General features: G+C 36.5%; 1 long non-coding RNA gene across 1 annotated transcript in view; it reads right to left on the bottom strand.

Annotated features, from left to right (window-relative positions):
• Positions 1-11,407: 11,407 nt before the first annotated feature.
• The window catches only part of LOC107207671, a 49,828-nt gene continuing 40,385 nt past the window's right edge, over positions 11,408-20,850 (bottom strand). The window contains exon 3 of the long non-coding RNA XR_001522868.2: positions 11,408-14,345. This is a non-coding gene — a long non-coding RNA (uncharacterized LOC107207671). The remainder of the gene's footprint in view (positions 14,346-20,850) is intronic.

Genomic DNA, 20,850 nt, shown 5'->3' with positions numbered 1-20,850 from the left:
GTGGTTATTGATGATTTAACTGATTTCCAGTGCAAGAAACATGCTGTTGTACTGTCTGTGTTTGCTTCTGAGTGTCTCCTACTCTGCAAGGACTTGTGAAGATGGGCCAACTGGTTCAACTAGATTTGACACAGGCTGAGAGTTTTCAACAATAGTTATGTTGCCACTAGCTTCTTAAAAATAGGGAGCCAGAGGGACAGAGGAGAGAGAAAAGACTTTGCAAGATCAATCAAAGGAAAGGTTGCAGCAAGAGATCACCCTTTATAAGCCTCCAGATAATCCCATATAAGCCACACAAGACTGAAACCTGATGAATGTATTAGTCACAAGAAAAGCCTTATTTTGAAGTTGCATCTTTTTTAACACCAAAGTCAGTCAGCCAAGAGACACACATTGGGAGTGTAACTGGCTGCTCTAATACTAGAGTTCACAGCACAGTTTTTTAGTCTGATACACTGGTTTCTGTCTGACCAAGTGGTTTTATTCAAAACCCCATGTGTTTGTTATACTGCTCTATGTATGCATAACATACCTAAATTCCCCCAAACCAAGCAAACAAGAGATCTATCATTCTATATCTAATCTGATATGATCATATCTAATCACCTAGCTTCATACTATTCTAAGATGACTAAAAGAATAGTACCTGATGAATAGAAGGCTTTAACTGCATCTGCACTGGAGGAACACCTGACAACCACCGGTTCAAAAATCCAATCTAATTAAAAAAAATTGTTATCAGACATTTGCCTTGTCACTCCTAAAACAGTTTTTAAAATATCATTAGCAACTGGAGAGTTGTCACTGTTTTGGCAGCTACTAGTAAGGGATTCACTTTGACAGAATATTGATGCAATTAGGCATACTCAAGATGCATATCAGTACTCTCTGGGAATATAAAGTGTTCTTTTCATTGGTAGGCTGAAGTGTCTTTTTTACAGTGGTTGGAACCAGACTGCCTGATTTCCTAGGTGTCACAGCTAGAGCTATTTCAGAATTTGATTCCTAGGTTTTCTGAAAACAAAGCACCAGCTTGTTTTGTATTGCTTATTTTTGGAACAGAAGGATGAAAGGCTATTCACAGTGACTTTTAATGCAGGAAATACCATTGAGAGATAACTACTAAACTGAGGGACCTTCAACTAAACATCCTTTTGAAACAAACTGTTAAAAAGATCACTCTTATATAATTCTTAGTGTTATTCTTACAGCAAAAGTAACTGAGGATGTACTCATTTAAGGGACAAAACACTTATTTCTGTGTCTTCATTTAAGTAGCAGTAGTACAACTAGTAGTACAACTAGTGGTCAGAAATCAAGTTATTGGTTTCAAAAGATTGTCTGTCTGTATTTAGTACCTTCCTACATCATGAGTCTTAACATTTTCATTAAGACTTTGAACAAAAGAATGCCTTTGTCAATTAATCTAAAGTGCACTGAGATAATTATACAATCATGTTCCTTCTGAAATTAATGTGCTTTTGATGAGGTTCGTGAGCAGAGTCTTTAAAAGCCACTCCACATACTCACTTGGTGCCTGCAAGCCAGCACTAAGGCAGAGGTTTACCATGACTGTGATACCATCTAAAATGTCGAGCTGGCAAGTCCACAGCCTCCCACCGGCACTTGGAGGGCAGGTCTCAAATGTCACAGCATGGGAAACAAAACGGGGTAATTCTCAAGTACAGCTATGCTGAATCATAGGAAATTGAAGAGACCTTCACTTTCATTATAGACTTTCTCTACACTGAGGTTTAAACCTCTAATAGCAGAGTTACAGGCTGAGCCTGAAAAGCTGTACTTTAGTATGGTCACAACAACTGCAGTTTCAGTTACAAAAAAGCTGATTACAGCAACTGGATTTAAACATGAAAATAAAACCACAGAGCTGCTCACATGGATGTCTTATGGGATGAGTAGATGAGTACAGAAAAACATCACAAGACATAACAGGAAGGACAGTAGAATCAACAGAGTATTTGCCCTGAGGCACGATTTAGCTCTGATACATTTACTGTCCCTATAGCTCTAGGTGGAGATCATAGCCCTGTGGTAAAGTGTGCTGGTAGTGTAAATTATGCTGTGTTTGTAATCCTCCCAAAGACTGGTGTCCTAATGAGACTTTGGAAGACTTAAGTCTAAGGAGACTTAGATTGCCAGCAAAAGCCCAAGTCCTTGTATGTGCTAATGTGTCCTATTTGCAGGTCACACAATAACCTAGCGTGCCTTTTGGCAAGATCTGTTTTGGAAACATGGATGTGCATTGGATGATTTTGGCTGCAAACCTTTCCACAAAGTCATTGCCCAGTGCTTGGGCTGACATTCCAAGCCACTGAGCATTTTGAAGCAGCTGCCCATTTTTTAACATCAGTAATAGTCAGAAAATAGTTCTTGCTCCCTAGCTGTTAAATTTCTTCCCAAAATTACTTCTGAGATGCAGACTAGGCAACATTCATCTCTGCAGTAACAAATGCTCAATAACTTGTCTTTTTGTGTTTTAATTGTTTGACTTTTACTGTTATTTTTCATCATCTGTTTTCCAACCCAAAAGACTCTTCAGTACAGGCTAAGGTAGGAATTTTAAACTTGAGCAGGGTCATCTCTGAGTTGTTTCAGTCTCATTGATTTGGTCTTTTTTTCTCTGCCATGAAAGCTTTGCAGACATGCTGTAACTACCCAGATTTTCTGGAAAAATACTAGAATCTGTTCCATAAACATAGCAAAACCCTTGGAAATTATTCCAGAAATAGTATCTTTCAGGCATGTATGAAATACACAAAAGGCATGTGATGTGGAAAAGAAGTTGAGTTGAAATAAATGGCAATATGCCATGCTCTACTAATAAAATAAGTTGATTTACTTAACATTCAATTCACATTAGACTTCACATATGTTCAAAATATGACCAAGTTAACTCTACTGGAATCAGACTGCATATTTGGCCTCACTATGTAGTACTGCTCCTCTGTGTGCCACAAAGCCTTAGTTCACTTTCACAAACGGAGACAAAAGTGTTGAGCTGGTTGTGCTTGGTGTAGTTTCCTTCACACTCATTTCAGGTGATGGGAATGAGCACATCTCTGCCAACACTAAAACAACACTCACAGACACTTCTACTGTGAAATTTGACCCTTTCTGGGTATATGGAAAATCTGAAAAATTATAGGATAGGAATGCAATAGTAAAGTATTCTCTTTACATTTGTTTGAGTGCCATTGTGGTTATATTTCAAGATTTTATTAGGTGTCACTAGGTGAGAGCTACATAGCTTGTTCATCACTCTCCTTAGCTTATTCCTAGCTAATAAAAGCTCGTAGTCATAAAAAGTTGTTATTGTGCTTGTTCACAAAGTTTCTTTTGTACTTAAAATACACATTTTAAAAAAAGAATTCCCTGAGTCATCTTCTCTTTAAAATAAGATACTATGACTTGAAGTTCCTTCAAATTAGTGCAAAATTACATATTCATCCATTTGTCATGATGAAGTTCATGTGAAAAACCTGCAATCAATCACAGCCATGGCCTTTTCTACATTTTCTGCACCCTGTAATCTGCCCACTAACTGCACCTCTTTGTGGGTTGTCCCTCAAGCCCCAAGCTAGGCACCAGAAAACAATCAAAAATACTTTTCTTCTTTCTTCAAAATTAATTGAATTAAAGGTACAAAATAAGAAACGTTAAATTCAGAATTAGATGAATCTTTTCATGATTAACTGTTAAAATAAAAGTTTTAAAGAACAAAGTTATCATCAAAAGAAAAAAATCACCATGTTTCATGTCGTTCATTTCTATCCATGATTTTGCTTCTTAGGGAAACAGCAGTTTTGGAAAATATCCTTGCAAAGCAAAGCACTTAGAGTAGATTTAAAGTCAGTAGGTATATCTGGCTTGTCTTTGCTGGACTTATGGACTATGAAGGAGATCCAGCGTTTGTGTAGATAGTAAATCTGAAAATCTGCTCAAAACTGTTTTATCCAACAGGCACAGCCATCAATGTGGTCTCATCACAACTCAATAAAAACTATTATTCTATAAAACATACTTAAATTTAATGTATAAATTTATGACATGCCCCAAAGTTCCACTGTTCATCTTCACCAAAGACTGTGTTTTATCCCGCTCTGGAGGCTTCTTTCTGTTATGCAGTCATTTTGTTAGCCTGTCTAGACCACAGTGTGAGGTCATCATTGTACCATCTGTTAAACTTGTTTGGGTTAGCATATCTGCAACTCAGTGCAGCTCAAATGTTATTAGAACATGCTCAAAAATGAGGGTAAGTCAGGCCAAGTTATACTTCCTCAGCATAGTACAGGTTCTATGATCTATAAGAAGTAGATTTACTATTACAGATACTATAGATATTATTCTGTCATAGGTTTATTACAGAAGTATTCAGAAGCCATTTCAAGCTAATCTTGAAATATTTTCATATGAATATTCATCTGAATTTACACTAAAGTCAGCATATTTATGTAGCATGACATTATTTAATTTATAGCACTGGAACAATGTGGGGAAAATGCCTGTAATCTGAAGACACATCTCAAAAGAAAATATTAGATTTTAATATTCTGTTTGACATAGTCTAAGGCCTTGCATATAAGGCCACAATCTCAATCAGATGATGGGAAGGGAAAGCACCACTGTGAGGTGTTTTGTGAAGATGCCAGTGTGACCCCTCTATCTGTGGCTCCAGTGTTTCAGGGCATACAGATTCATCAAAGACAAAACTTGCAGACTTGTTTGGTTTGATGTTAACAGAAACAAAACAAATGTTGATAGTGAACTTCTATTTTCGCTTAGCTTCCAATGAACTTCCATGCCAGATATTTACATGTATGTGTTGCAGAAGAAGAAATATAATGAGTGAGGTTTTCTTTATCCCAGCTTGGAGTGCAACAAGGTGATTAATAACTTGTTCTACAGAGAAATAAAAAATATTTTGAAGTAAAATCCTTTTCTGGGGACAATTTTAAAAGAAAAAATAACAGTAGCTTTTGTTTCTTATTTTGTTTGGGGTTTTTATTATTAGGGGTTTCTCTGTGTTGTATGACATATTTTTAAATCAGTAAAACATGGAGAAATAATGAGCAGCACTAGATACAGCATGTGTTCAATTTCTTATGCAGTTTTTTGAAGTGAACACTTTGCAATTAGGTCCTCAGGATTTTTTTTAGTCTGTGTTTTCTTAAATATTATATTTTTGTCCCAATATCAACCCCTAAAGAATGCCAGTGATGTCACTTGGACATTAAGCCACTGACCACAACTGTTTTGAGTGTGACCACCCACCCAATTCCTTATCCACTGAGTGCTCCATCCATCAAATCCACACCTCTGCAGTTTAGAGACAAGGATGTTGTGCAGGACACTGTCAACTGTTTTTTGATGGGTAGATGACGTCAGTCTTTCCTCCCTCATCCACCAATGCTGTAAATCCATCAGAGAAAGTCACCAGATTAGTCAGTCATGACTTTTCTTTAGTGAAGCCTCCTTATTTTCCATGTGCTTTTCATGTGTTTTCTCAGAGGTGGAAATACACATTGACCTCTCCACTCTGTCCCTGAATTTTTTTTCCATTGTGCAGGTTTTGCATTTGAATTGAGTAGTGTTGCACATCAGCAGATACATTCTCATTTAAAGACCTGAAATTTTGCAGACTGTAGTAAGTTATCAGTTCATTCGTTTTCAAACAAATCCTATTAGTTCACTTCAAAATATATTCATCCTCTTAAACTACAGTAATGTCACTCTGTTGGGAAGGCCAGTATGAACTGATACCATTTTTGGGAGTCTGGGATGTTCAACCAGCAGGAAATTAATGAAATCAAGGAGGAAAAAAAGTTGATTTTGTGCCAGTGCTTGGAATATCAGTTCTGCCAATTGACTGTCATCCACTACTAACAGATGTGCTATAAAAGCAGATGAAATTCATTGTTAGCATATTGCTTGGCAGCCAGAGCCAGTTACAGAATGGAGAATTGAACCTTTATAACACGAGAATTTGCATATGGACATTACTATGTTCTTACATATAGTGATAAGTATTTCCAAACTGGTTAAAGGAAGGCCTGACTAAACTCACACTATGTTAGTATGCATTAGCATAGCTCCTTATTTCACACATAATACAGAATATTTTCACTATTATATTTTAGTCTAAGGCTTTATTTTTGCTGATCATACTTCTTACTCCTTATAAATGTTTTTCAAGATAGATTACACTTTGATGCCTCACAATAAAAGTGTATAATAATTTCCAGGAAGAGAAAAACTTTTTCTTTTTACAGAACATGAGTTAAAAAAGAAGGGATTGGTTTAATTACATCACACTGAAATATCTGCATTTAAAATAAGTTCTAATTCATACAGTGGTACTTTAAAATATTTTACTGTAAGCCTTGAAATAAATGTTTCAAAACTAATTTATATACTACATATATGCATACCTGTACAGAAACACATCTTTCATTTTAAGTTAATTGTATTACCGACAATATTTAAAAGCATTAAATGTGGGTTTACTAAGGGCAGTAGCTATCAGAACATTTTCTCTTAAGTCAGATTTTGAAAACATTCACATAGATGCGGTATGTAGAAATACCTTCACTTTCTATCAATCAAATATGATAAATATTTCTATACAAATTTAATTTGCTTCATGTTTACAAATATGTAGAGATAATTCCTTTCCTTCCTTTGGGAAGTCCTTCCTTCCCTAATTATGCTACTTTAAACATACTTGATTGCTATGACAGAACTATCACATAATTAGAGTTTTCCAATGTAACATGGGCTAAATCCCAAAATATATTTACCCCAGAAGTCTCACTGACATACACAGGACATTTATCTGGGGGGGAAAAACCAACAAAACTCCAAAACCCACCCTTTCTAGATTTTTTACTTCTTTGGAACAACCCAAACACTCAACCTCCTTCCACAGCTATGTACTTAATCTCTCTTTAAAATTTTGCTTGTTCTTTTCTCAAATGTTGAATAAATATTTCCTTTCTGTAAAATATATACCCAAGCTGAAAAACAGAAGGTCTGCTTTGGCTGTTTTGTTGCATTCCTGTCATGCAAGACATTCATGTGTCTGATTTACCTAGGCCATGAAGCAAAGCCAGTGCTGCTGCAGTGCACTTTTTTTACAAACAAGTCTAAGATACTCTAAACTCATTGCTAAAACTCAGTGATCAGATGTGATTATCTCACCCTCCAAGCACTGCCAAACCCTCATCTACAGCTCCAACAAATGCAGTTTTCCCCATTCTGTGTGTTCAGAAAGCTGCAGTAATTGTCATTCTCCCAACCTGTCGCTTTCTGATATTTGCTATCTATTCCCATGCCTAGGGTCCTAACCTGCCCCCACCCCCCAAATTATAGTCTTTCACTGAAGACTGTGATTGACTGGATTCTGGTCTCCATAATATAATTGATTAATGTTCAAGGAAGCACATTTATACACCCTTATGCTAAAGAGCTAAAGCCTATTATCTGTTTTCAGTTAATAAAACGTATTTGTTTAGTATTTACTCAATATTTGCACTGTTTGGTCAATAAATGAGAACTTCACTGCAGATTGTTAAAATAATAAAAAAATAGAAAGAAAATATTTATTAGATAATCTCTGCCTGTAGTCGGACAAATTTTCAACACAAATTAATTCTTTAACAAAGGTTTCTATTTGTTATTAACTCTGAAACTGGCCATGGAGTGGTGAAAGAGGTAAGGAATGCACATGAACAAAAAAGGCCTTTCTTTTCACAACAAAAATTTTGGACAGTTTTCAGTTTTTACTTCAAACCTCCTATGTTCGTAAGTTTGTTACTTGTTTGTTTGGGTTTTTTTTAATAATGAAAACTCCTTTTTCCACGGATAAGACAGAAATTTAGGAAAAGAAACCTAAAACAACCAACCAGTTTATGAGAGCAATCTGCCATTGAAGAACAGCTCTGACAGGCAAATATTTGACCAGCCTGAACAAGGACCCTGCTTTTCTAGGGAAACTATTTCCATTTTCAGCACATATTTCTACTCCCTTCCACTTTGCCCAGTGGTGTAGACAAGAATGACGAATTCCCACTATTCAAGCCTGGGTGCCTGGCTGTACCACCCTGCAAGGTGCAGACCCTGGGGCTCTTTGAGTAGCTAGATTGAACATTTTGAATGTTGAATAATTTCACTGAAATGGTTGCTATTTGATTTTACATTTCTAAGAAAGAACTATGATTTTGTTCCCTAACCTAAGTATTGTAGCCATAAAATAATACATTCCACAAAATATTCCAGAAAGCTATTGCACTAAACAGAGCACTGAATGCTTATTTAATCTAGGATAACATAATTCTTTTATTGCTGGGGAGACCTATGTTTACCTCCTGAAAAATATCAGTCATCTTTCTTCGCTGCTGTCTTCTCAAAGTTCCCCTTCCCATGGAAAAATATAATTTCACAAGTGCTCACTGACTTAGCAAGATATACTGTGGGCTAAAAGTGAATTGCAGGTGCAGCTAACAGTCTGTTCGAGATGTTTTTTGCTGTTTGGTGTGACAAGTACAGGGAATATCAGTCTGTGAAGCCTGGATGTAGTAGGTAGATTTGTAGGTGTTCATGCCATAAATTGGATCTGAAGTGGAAGCAAATGAAAAACAAGGAAAATGGGTGGATATAGGAAACTAAAGCAAACAGATTACTCACTTAGAATTATTACTGTTGGTAGCTTACTTTCTTCTTCCTGCTTCATTCATGTTGATTTTTAGGGTGTAAATGGGAATAATACTGGTCCAATTTAGGAAGGTTTTATTTAGCTTGTTTTCTGGCTTCTCTGTGTGGGGAAATTAACAAGACTGTGGGTTGCTCTTTTTTATTTTGGAAAACAAAATCTGAACAATTCTTGGAAATTGGGGAGTGAAGGGGAGGTATTCCACATATTCCATTAATCAGATTTCCAGCAGCAGTTTCTGCTTTGAAAAGGCTGGTTAAAGAACAACATGAAATCTTACAACCAAACTAATTCTAATTCCTACTTTTCTTCCTAACTGACAAAGGAAAATGAAGCCTGTTCAGAAATCATATTTAAAAGTCTATTTCCTTATTAAATGACAAACAAGCTTTCAAAGTAAAAGGTGAATGGACTTAGTGTACAGGAAGGCCTAGTGAGTACCTTGGGATGGAGAGGTTTTCAAGGGCATCATAATGCCTGAAATCATAATTCCTGAATCCAGGAAGCTGGATTTGTTAAGAAAAATGTTCAAAATGGTTCTCACAAAGACCTTCACCCTTTGTCAAGTTATCCCACTTATTTTTTGGAGAAAGTAAAATTGATGTTATTAATCAAGCATTAAATAGCACAATAGATGTGCAGCATCTTTTTTATATAATTAAATTCTATATTAAAAAACAATTTAAAAAATAAACTTCTAAGTGTTGTTGGAAAAGCAATCATTTGTGTGGATTTTTTCCACTGGTAAGTCATGCATAGCATACAGAAAGGAGGGGGTTGTATAAAATCCACACACCCCAAACCAAAGCAACCTTTTACAGCAGGCTGCTTATGGTGTAGAGAAAGTCAGTTATTTGTGTTAGTAACTAAAAGAAATTTAAGTTTCTCCAATTTAACATATATTTAGCCAGGCTTTTGTGGCTAAAACATAACAAAACATAAAAGAATGAGTCAAATTCTGATCTTGTCCTGGTAAATATCCATAGTGTTAGAATTGGTTTTAGCATAAATTGGGATTAGAAACTCTCTCAGATAGTGCAAGAAATTGGCCCAGGAGATGAGAAATATAATTCCAACTTATTCCATGGCCATATGATAACTCTGTCGAGCTGTACAAGAAGCTTGCTAAGCATTATGCAATGCACAGCCATACACATTTTTTTAGTATAGCTGATATTTGATGAGGGAGATTGAACTCAAATATCTTTATCTCTTTTTTAATTCAATTAAATATCTGGGTAGAAGGGAACGGGCATAATCTCTTATCCAAACAGCTCTGAGATACTGAAGAATGCTGATGGGATACAAGGAAACTGAGCAGGAAGGACAGATTTCTGCATTCTTTTTATAGAATGTGAAGAGTAACCAAGTTAGTACTTTAATTTTGTATTATCTTAAGTCAATAGGTTAATTCTTTTGAGACACACATTGGCATTGAAAAATACACAGTGCCTCTCTGAACTGGGTGGTAGAAGGAGTGAGACTTATTAACATGTAGATTTTTCTGAGCACTAAAATGGATATGCTAAATAAGTAACTGCATCAGAGAAACTGTAACAAGTGGACTCAGAAGACAAAGGATCACCTGATGAAGATGTTGAAAGTCATCTTTCAAACACAATTAGACATTATGGAAGGTAAAGGAAGGAGCATCAGCAATTTATATCAGAGAGAACAGCAATAATTGTAGATGTCAAAAAGGGTTCTAGTTAGGCAAGAAAGGCACATACAGGAAGAGCTCAAACTAAAAAAAGTGCTCAAGAGTGTCAACAAAATGGGAATGTGGAAATTTAGAATGTGTTTTCAGTTATTTCATCACAGAAGTCTGCACACTGGCTGCACCAGCTAAATTTTTGACATCTGCACAAATATTGCTGCTATCACATCCTTGAGGAAGGAAATGGAAAGAAGAGCTTGTAAAGAGACAGACATCTGAAAAACCCATGCTTGCTGATATCCTGAGGAGAGTATGAGCACCCTGTAACCATGGGTCAGTTACCCCCAGTGGTTCCCTTTCTACAAAGAAGTAGCAGACAGAACTGTAGGAAGCATGACAGGGCAGTAGAGTCCTCTGAGACCAATGGAAGCACCCAGATTTTTTGGCCATACCAAGAGCCAGGTGCAACAGCCCTGGGTGCCTCTATCAGCAGGTGCTTCACCATGGCAAGGGACAAAGGCATTGATAAATTTGCAGCTGAGCATCTTCCCATCATAGAAAAGATATCTTGAAGTCTAATATCAAACAGATTAAAGCAAAGGCATACTAAAATAAAAGTCTTAATTTCCTAAGGCATATTTTTCCCCTTCAAAAATATCCATCAGAGACCTAACATAAATAGCATGGACTTATGAATATAAATAGCATAAGCAACAAGGTAAAGAAAGTAAATCTGAGGAGCTTCAAAGCTAGGCTTACAGTAGAAATAAAGGGAAGGAGGCATATCCAGTGAAGAAAGATGAGGCAGTTATTCCAGAAGTGGAAAATTGCCAAGCTGAGATTTGTCACAGCAGGCACTGGAAGCCTTCAAATGAAATGGCCTGGGAAGCATTGCAGTTACTGTGCCTTGGTTCATCTCCCATGCTGCACATTTTAGAAAGTTAAATGCCTATCACGTGTTTCTTGAATAGCACTCCTTGTCACAGAGTTCCAGAACTGTTTCTAACAAGAAAGCTCAGAAATAGGCTCATATGCTTATTAAATCACCAATTCTACTTGATTAAAAAAAACCAAAAAAACAAAGCAAACCAAAAGCTCCTCAGAAAACTATATTCATGACTTCAAATAGGTTTATTTTAGTTCATAAAAATACTGCATAAGCTGTTCAAAATCAAAATATAAGGTCCTTAGAAGTAAACCTCATTTCAGTTTTGTGAAGGTCAATATTTTAAGAATTAGATTTTTAAATACATATGGGGCATTTAAGTTTTCTCCTTAGTGTTTTTTGTATTTAATTTTAAATAACGTACTGATAGTAAAGTTAATAGTTAAGGACTTATCCATTAATGTTAGAAGTATAATGGTACTGGGCCAAAACAATTCCACAGATAACAACCTATATGGTAGACTTTAATACTCAGTTAGAACATATTATAAAGAGAACTCCCAGGAAATTGCTCAGAAAACAGAAAAGTGATTTTCTTTCAGTTTTTGCCTTATCATATAGTACTCAATTATATTTTATAGCTAGACACTTAGACGAGGAAAGCTTTAATTTTCCAAAATTATCTTTATTCTTTGAAATATGTTGTTTTGCCAATAGAAGACAATCTGAATCCTTCTGTAAGGAATGAGAAGATGAATTAACACATTTTGATAATTTTTTATATGATATAATGATTCAAATGTTTTCTTTCTTGAACAATGAATCAATTAAGTTGTTATTTGCTCTAGAGATGATTAATAGAAGACTTTGAGAAATATTTCTCATAGATGAGTAATGAAGATGAAACAGTTTAAGAGGTGAGTGTGATAGAGTAGCAGGTCTGCCACATGAGGTCTGTTTCCCTTGGAATCATACCCAAATGAAGGACTATCCCAGACTACATTTTTAAACAGGTCATAGACATCCTTCAGATTGCCACCATTTCAGACAGTCCCTTACTAAGTAAACACACAAACCTAAGAACTGATTTTTTTGTGCTCTATCACTTACCTATAGGAAAAATTGAAAGCCCTAGATATTTCAGAATTAGTCATCTTCCATTAATAAATATTTCTGATATTCTTTGATGTCTTCCTGGATTTGGCTATCCTAAATTATGGTGACTTTCCTCATATTCCTCTTTACCAGATCATGAATCCACAAAAAATACTGGTTGTAATATAGTTATCTGGAACATATATTTGATGTTGTCATTATATTACTAAAAGATTCATAAATCACGAAGAAATTCAGTTCCTAACATGTATTGGGTCATCAGACCACTGTTTTTATACAATGAGTTAACTTCAACATAACTTTTCTTTTCTAGCCAGATGAAAGAGAAAAGAAGAACTGATGGAATTTGTGGCAGGAAGAATAACCAGGCATTCATTTGGTTACAGATGTCAAACACAGAGGTGTTTCTAGGTTATTTTCAGTTTAAATATTGCAGTGATTGATGAAAAGTACTGCTATACTTAAAACTAAAATCTATTTGTCTATGATCTACATCAAAGAAAAATGTCGTTGTTTGACCTTTCATTTACAGAAAGATTTAATTATGCTTCAAGGTTCAGACTTTTTCAGATGTAGAAAACATTTCCTATGTTCCCATGTCCCTGGATTTCTGATTGTGCTGCAGCTGTTAGGCAGCTTGCATATCCAGTATAGCTGACCATGGAGGGGTTGTCTATATCATCAATATCATCATTATTGGGGAGGGGCAAACTTTCTAAATGGGTCAGCCTTGCTTTCAGTGCATAGTCCTCCAATGACTGGGACATATGGAGCGTATCTGTCCTGCTCTAGGGATCCTAGAGAATCTTGCATAGCTGCTTTGAGATGGCTGTTTGGACACTGCTAAGAAAACTCTCAGGATGCCCTCTGCAGTCAGCACTGTCATTCAGAGGCTTGGCTGGACATAACCACAGAATTTAACCTGTCAGGTGATGGGCTGAGATACTGGCTCCTTGCCTCAGCAGCATTCCAAACCAGTGGGATTGATGCATGCTTGGCTGTATCTGCTGCATGCCACTGGGTAAGAAGCATAGGCTTCTTAAGGCTTCATAAGGTAATGGTACACCTTTTAAGCAAAGAAAACAACATTATCTCCAGATCAGTAGTCATCAGTCCTGCTATACATAGTCACTTAACAACTGCTGAGAACAGAGAACAATCTTTTCCCCCAATTTGTATTACTCACTGTCTATTTTGTGAAGCAGTTGATACAGGAAAATAAAACTTGATTATTTAAATGCACTGATAACCATCTTTTCCCTATGTAGCATGACATAAAATATGGCAAGGAGATATGTTGATTCCTGGAGGAATCAGAAGTAATTTTAGAAAATAGTCAGAATTAAATTTTCACAGCTCCTGAGGCACACACGGTACCAGTGCTTGCGTGGCTTGCTTCATGTCACACCCAAGAACTGCGCTGAGACATTTACTTTAAATGTCAATGAGGTTCTGAAAGCAATCTAAGTTGATTGCTGAAAATAAGCTAAACCTTCTTTATTCCTGTGGTTTGCAGTTCTAGAAACAAAATCAGAAATGTTTTATGTTGTAACTGGTTGAGCCAACTAGAGATTGATGTGGTTTTGTGGTTTCCGTAGTTGTACCAGGAACTAACCAAAATACCCACTGGTCTTCTTGCCATGCCGTTCTCTGTATTACTGCACATTAAAATATGAAAAGGGAACCTCTAAGACACTCTGAGTAACTTTTTGTTTGTTTCTATTTTCATTGTATTTTACTTCTCTTTTACAGTGGACTTCAAGTTTGCACTGTATGGATAGTTCAAATGTCATTATTGAGTCATAATCAAACATGCATCATAGAACTATAAGATGTTAAACATTAATCTCAGAACACAGTTTAGTAAGATAAAAGCATTAGTTCTCAAACACTTATCTTTTAAACATATGGTATCTTGGTTTGGATTTAATGGGACCTTCCTCATGCAAGTAGAACATCTGAAATAGAAGAAAGAAAACAAAATTTAATTTTGCTTCTGTAAATCATTTTGGTAGAATAGCTATTTCCAGTCACAAGTATTAAAATAACCAAGTAAATTGCAAGTGAATTGAAATTTTTCTAGTGTTCAAAATACTTTTGGGTAATGAGAGGTTAGTCTTGGAAAGTATCACTAAAGTCTTGCCCTGCCTGATTTTTTCTCCAGGCCTTCGCTGTTAGTGACAGGATAATAGGATAATAATTCAAATCAATTAATTGATCTGAACTAATGTGGTTTCTGGAGAGGGGAAAGAGAACTTTAGTCTTAAGCTGAAAGAAACAAAAGAATCAAGAAGGAGAGTGTGAAGAAAATTCAACTCAAACATAACTCCTGACTTTGGAAACAAAATCTGAGATACTCCAGAAACAAAAATATGTGAATCAGTCTATTACTAAAATGACTTCAGATAAGGAATTTAGATAGAAGGTAAAAAAGGAAGCAAAGAAGGCTCTTTACGAAGAGCCTGAATTACACATAATAAAATCTTTTAAAATTATGAGTTTAATTTAGCATGACACTGCTACTTTCCTCAAGGGTCAGAATTTCATATTAGATACATATAAAATTTCTTACAATGTCAAGTTACACTGAGATAAAGAATTACCAATAAAAATGCTTCCTATGCCACCCATGGGCATTTGTTACAGCTAGAAGAGCATCTCCTATCTATGAGAAAGATCTTGTTTAATACTTTTTAAATACTGTAGCAGGTATTCCTTTCCAGACACCAGTAGGATGATCTGATCTCAGTTCCATTTAAATTTTGCAGCAGGAATGTACTCTCCCATCCCAGTACTGTTTCCTAAGTGATCAGCATTTGTACCTGTCCATTCTCATTGCCCACACAGTCCTGCCTTATGATTTGACTTTTTCACTGTGTCTTGGTCCTCTTGGCCACCAAAAAACATAGTAGGAAGGTATTGTTGCTTATTGATATGACATTGATCAGAAATACACCTGGACTTTAGTGCCTTTATTGGGAGATTAAGAAGACTGTGGCCCATGAGTACTGCTCCTGAGATGAGCACTGCATCCTGAGATGCTCCTGTCCTCTTCCTGGACAAAGATGAAACCTGCCATCTCTTCCCTAAAACAGTAACTTTTTTGAGTGATGAAGGTTTTGTGAGTTGGCACCACTTCCACGATTAACATGACACTTATATGAAAAAAATAACACCTCCATTCGAAATATTATAGTCAGTGCATAATAGCTGAGGCAGAACACTGGTGCACATTTCTGAAGAACAGATAATTTGTACCTCATCTGTCTGGACTAGAACCTGCACAAAACAGGTCAGACAGCACTGACTCTTCTGCACAGACCTCACCTGTAGTGAGCTGTCCTGGCTTTTTTGACTGTATACAATACAAACTATGGTTTCAGGGTTTGTTTTTTTTCTCCTCAGGAGGTTTCTCTCTCCTTTTCAAAGAAGGGAATAAACAACAGCATTTATGCAGCTAAAATTCTCTTCATTGCTGTACAAAAATAATTTTTCTTTCTTGTGTTGAATTCCTGGTACAGTTAGAACATCTCCCTCTAACCTGAGTTAGTCTATACTTAAAGTTTTGAGTTGGCTTTTCAACCTTCTAAAATATTCATTAAAGGCTTTATCTAGTTTTTCAAATTATGTTAATAAACCAGTTGATTATGAAGTTTATTTGTATTTGTTTGCATAAAATCTTTAGTAAACAAACAACAAATTAAATTTGATTCATAAATAAACAGCGTTTTTAAGAAGTTAATCTGACTTCATACGTTTCTCTGTCACTGAGCAAAATTTGACTAACTCAAACAGCAAACATTTTCCACTAACCTTTATTTACATATATACAACTTTAAAACTATCTCATTTGCAACTTAATAAAATTAATAAACTTTTATTTGTAAAATTAACAATTTTAATTTCTGTTTTTAACCTTTCATTTGCTTTCCTCTACCCTGAAAATCTACAAAACCTTGCTTTTTTAATGTTTTGCCTTTCATCCACTTAAACAATTTTACAAAAACTTGTTTCAGCTCCTTTCACTAACGCCTGAGTTCTTGTAATTGTGTGTTTCCATCCCAGATGTACCTCTATGTACCAAGCCTGGCTCAGATGTGTGGTTAACTGGCTGAGCAGGTACATCCATGTGGAGTCACCTACGGTCCAAGACAACAAGCTTTGTAGAATGGTCAAATGAATCAGTCCAAAGGAGAAATATATTTTAGAAGTGACCATTATAGGAGTATATCAGGACTGTAAAGCTGAATTGTTGCTGCTTTTGAGTTACTGTGTGAACAGTGAGTTTTGAGATCTGACTCCTGTTCCTGAAGTGATAAAGCAACCTGTAGCATTATATTTTTTTAACCAATTTAATTTCATTCCAGATGTGAATGTTTCAGTCAACTGTGTAGCAGATGTTTCAGGCTGGCCACAATGAAACTGAACAACTGTAGCTAAAATTTTCTTTTCCACATGACCAGGAATTTAAAAAAGAAATGCACTTTCAGTTTTGGAAAGTCAGGCCAGGTGAAAACTGAATACTGGTCTTTCTATCTTATTTGTGTAGTCCTTTGTTCTGTACTTCATATCTTCAGTTCATAAAGATAAAAAACCCCTCCTTTGTTTCAAGCTAAAGAAAACTGGGAAGCTCTGTACTTACAGATCCCTGTTCATGGTTGCTTTCTCTGGGTTATTTGGGTTTGGTTTTTTTCTGTTGTACAACAAGTAGAAAAGGAGCAGAAGCACTCTCAGGTCAGGAGGGTAAAACCAAATCAGAAGTCTCATTTATTGCTTTACTTTGCGTGGGTCTAATGTATGGAACACAAGGAGTGAAGCAAAGAATCTTCTTTGTCTTTCACACAGGGGTCAGACATGCCACTACATGTTAGAACATTTGTGGAGTACATACTGCATAAGGGTAAACAGCAAACAAAAAGTGGGTAGACTTGCTTGTTTGGTATGTGTGAGGTACAGCATAAACACCCCAGCGCTCACATTAGACACGTTTTCTCTCTGCTCATTTGCATTTGTTTTCAGCTAGAGCACTGTATGCAGATGTGGCTAAAAACACTAGAGTTAATAAAACCCAAACAGTTTTATTCAAATACCCTCTCTTTATACAAGCACCTGAGAAAGTATCTAGCACATAATGCATTGCTGTTTCCTACAATTATTCCTGTAGTCCACTTTATTTGCAAAAATTCAAAGACTAGTAAAATGTTAAAATAGTTACAGAATTATGGAGCCATTCCTCTACTCCTGACACCCTTTTCTGAATCTTAAACCCCTGTCTTTTGTTTGAACAAATATGTGGAAAATATTGTTTATAATGAGAACACGTGAAAGGGTTTGGACTTGCTCCACGCTGAGTGAAACAGAATTCAATAATTTCAGAAATGGTTTGGAGGTGGAATGGCACCTCTTCAACCAATTCTGCACTGAGCCAGGATTGTTTGTGCACTCCAGACTCCACTCAACAGGACCACTGTGGGTTGCTTGGAAGCCCTTGAGTGTGCATCAGCATAGCCATAACCCAGAGTGCTTTGTGTTTATTTACATATATTTTGTGCTGCTGCTGATGATTGTAAAATGAGGGTGTTCTAGCTTATGGATTTTTATAGAACACTTTAAATAACCAGAAGTCTTTATTCAGTCTGGTCATTACCCACTTATATTTTCTGTCTTGAGGGACTTCTATGTTAAATATTATTACAACTACACTCACTTTGGGCACCAGTTGCCACGGGATTCAGCTGTGTTTGAGAAGGGTTTGAAAAACTTTTGTTCCTGGAAACAATGAGATACAAACCTGTTTGCATAGTTGATCTCTGGCCAGAAAGGACTCCTGTCAAGTGAAATATTAACCCATAAGGAATGCAGTTTCTTAGGGCAATGAGCTATTGGCTTCAAACCAACTTTAATGCAGAGCTAAAGTGACCAGTTAAAAAACATATATGCATCCAGAGGTCTGCATGGCTGTCAGACCAGAATAGGATTACCCTTTCTCTTAGCTATAGCTTACCTGTTTGTAATTGGCCTGGTTCTGCAGTGCTGAAAAATAATTTCTAGCTGTATAGTGGAAAAATGTCTATTACTTTGGTTGTGTCATTGCTGCAGGCACGTGTTTATATTATGAAAACTATAATAGCAACTAGGAGCTCTATTAGTAACTCTAATGTTTCAGGATAGAGAGAGAGCTCAAGGAATGTTTCCTCTCCAGAGACTCTGCTGGGCGTGATAATCTTCCTAAGCAAGGTCAAGTTTACACAGTATCCACATCATAGGAGGCATGAAAAACTCTGAGCCTGTTGAGGGTAACAGGTAAAAAGTCCCAAGCTCCATTCCTTTGCAGCATGCTCTGCTAGTTCTGCTAGTGAGTGCCAAATTCAAGCTGCACCCACTGAACTCACCAGGTAGTTGCTGCTCCAGGAAATGATTTTTAGGCCCTGTGAGGCATTTATGCTAAAATGCCAAAATACCAGTGGAACAACTCATTCTTTCTGTCAACTCAGGAAGGGCTAAGCCTCTAAAGCATGATATAGACCATAATGTTCATGCTAAATTGTTCCCTTTTTTTTTTGTTCACAGAGATCAAAGTGCAAACTATGACTCCCTGTCCACGGGCTCTGATGGACTCTGATGTGCATTGCAGGTGCTCAATATACAGCTGGAGGTGGCCTAAATGTGTTGGAAATCACACCTGTGGGATAATTTAAAGAAAACCCAACTGTGTTCTCTGCAGAGTGAGTTTCTTTTTCTAAGTACTATTCACTTCCCAATGACTTGGTGGCACTCTGGAGATACTAACAGTAGGACTGATTTGTACCTTTTTGTGGTGGGTTTCTATCCACTCACAGGTTCTTGCAGATTCCTTAGGATTAGAACCTTTTTGGCTAGGAAGTTTTGGAGAAGGAAGATGGGAGGAGGTAAGCATTACATCCCAAATCCTACTCACTTGTGACAGTGAAATGGAAATTTATTCATGGAAGGTATATGATGTTAAAAGAAATTAAAAGGCCTTATTAACAGCAATGCTAAAACTACCATAACTAGGAAGCTGGGCTAATCCACTCAGAAGGAAAAGGTGGCTCCATTTGCTGTGATTTTATTTTCTGTTTTTCACAGGGTCATTCCACCATTCATTTCACATTGGGTGGGTTCATAGTCACAGCATAAAGAGCAAGAAAATACTTCCTCTAGGGTTTCTTCTCACATTAAATGTTTGACTATAGCCTCAGAGAAGGATTGTTATGGACAGTGTCCAGGAAGCGTCTCAGCTCTCATTAAACACAGACCATTAAACATAGTGCACAACGAGTCATTTTGGCTGTCACATGTAGTTAGGCCGTGCTGCTGCTGTTACCACTGTGCAAAAGGCAGGATGTTAAGTTCTAGTATCATTACAATTTTGTCCACAAAAAGATGGAAAAACTTAACCAAAGCAACCACTTCTCTTTCCCTAGCTCCTCCTTTTGTCTCATACCTGTTAATATTGACCCATGTATGGATTTCACTCCTCAGCAAATAACTTGATCAGTGGTTTATAGACAGCATTGACTGAAAATTGTATTTGTGGGCCCATAGTTCATATTGCTTTCAATGACAAGGAAACAAAGACTTATAAGGGACTAATTCTTTGAAACACTAAGCATTTCAGACAAGGTGCTTTAAGTGGAAAATGGAAACCTGATACTCTTGCAGAACCAAACTGAGCAAACAATCCTTTAACAAGAGAAAAAAGAAAGAAAACACAGCCTTAGAGGGGATGTGTAAATGCCTTCATAACAGGAGGTAGTACTGAACTCTTATAATGGCATCTAGAGTATACCACCATATCATCCTTCTTACGGAGGTATATGGAAAACAGCAAATCAAACTGCACCCTCTGCAGTCAGTGATTAAATTGCTGCTAAGTCCATGAACAGAGTGGGTCCCAATGTGGTGGAGATCACTGCTGCTATTTTTAGTCTGTATTTCAATAGCTTCAAATGTCTTAAGTAGGTCTTGCCCCTCATCCCTCTCACAGGGGATGTACTGTCAACTGCAGTGTGTTTGCAGCTGGTACACAGTCTAATTCCACCCTTCTCCCAGTGTGCTTCTGCTAACACAAGGGCAGAGCATCTAATAATCTGTGATCCAAGCACACCTGGTGGTTAAAACTATCGCAGTACAACTAGCAGGAAAAGAATAAATTGTCTGAAACAGACACTAAAACATATATAATGTGTATAATATATAATAAGATATAAACATATATAAACAAATACTAAATGCTTGAATGGACAATCACCTTCCTTTAAAAAAAAAACCCAAAACAACATAACTAAAACCAGGAAAAGACCTCACTGATTTAATGTTCTGCTTTTATGTAAAAAAACCCTCCAGAGCAGAATAGAAAACCCACCCCAAAACAAACAACCCTTCATTCAAAACCACAATTCAGGTGATAAGGTGATAGATAAACTAACCAATTGGATTTTG

Source organism: Parus major, chromosome 7 (assembly GCF_001522545.3).
Source record: "Parus major isolate Abel chromosome 7, Parus_major1.1, whole genome shotgun sequence".
Classification (NCBI taxonomy): Eukaryota; Metazoa; Chordata; class Aves; order Passeriformes; family Paridae; genus Parus; species Parus major.
The sequence above is the reverse complement of the archived record's forward strand: the minus strand, read 5'-3'. Positions and strand labels throughout refer to the sequence as shown.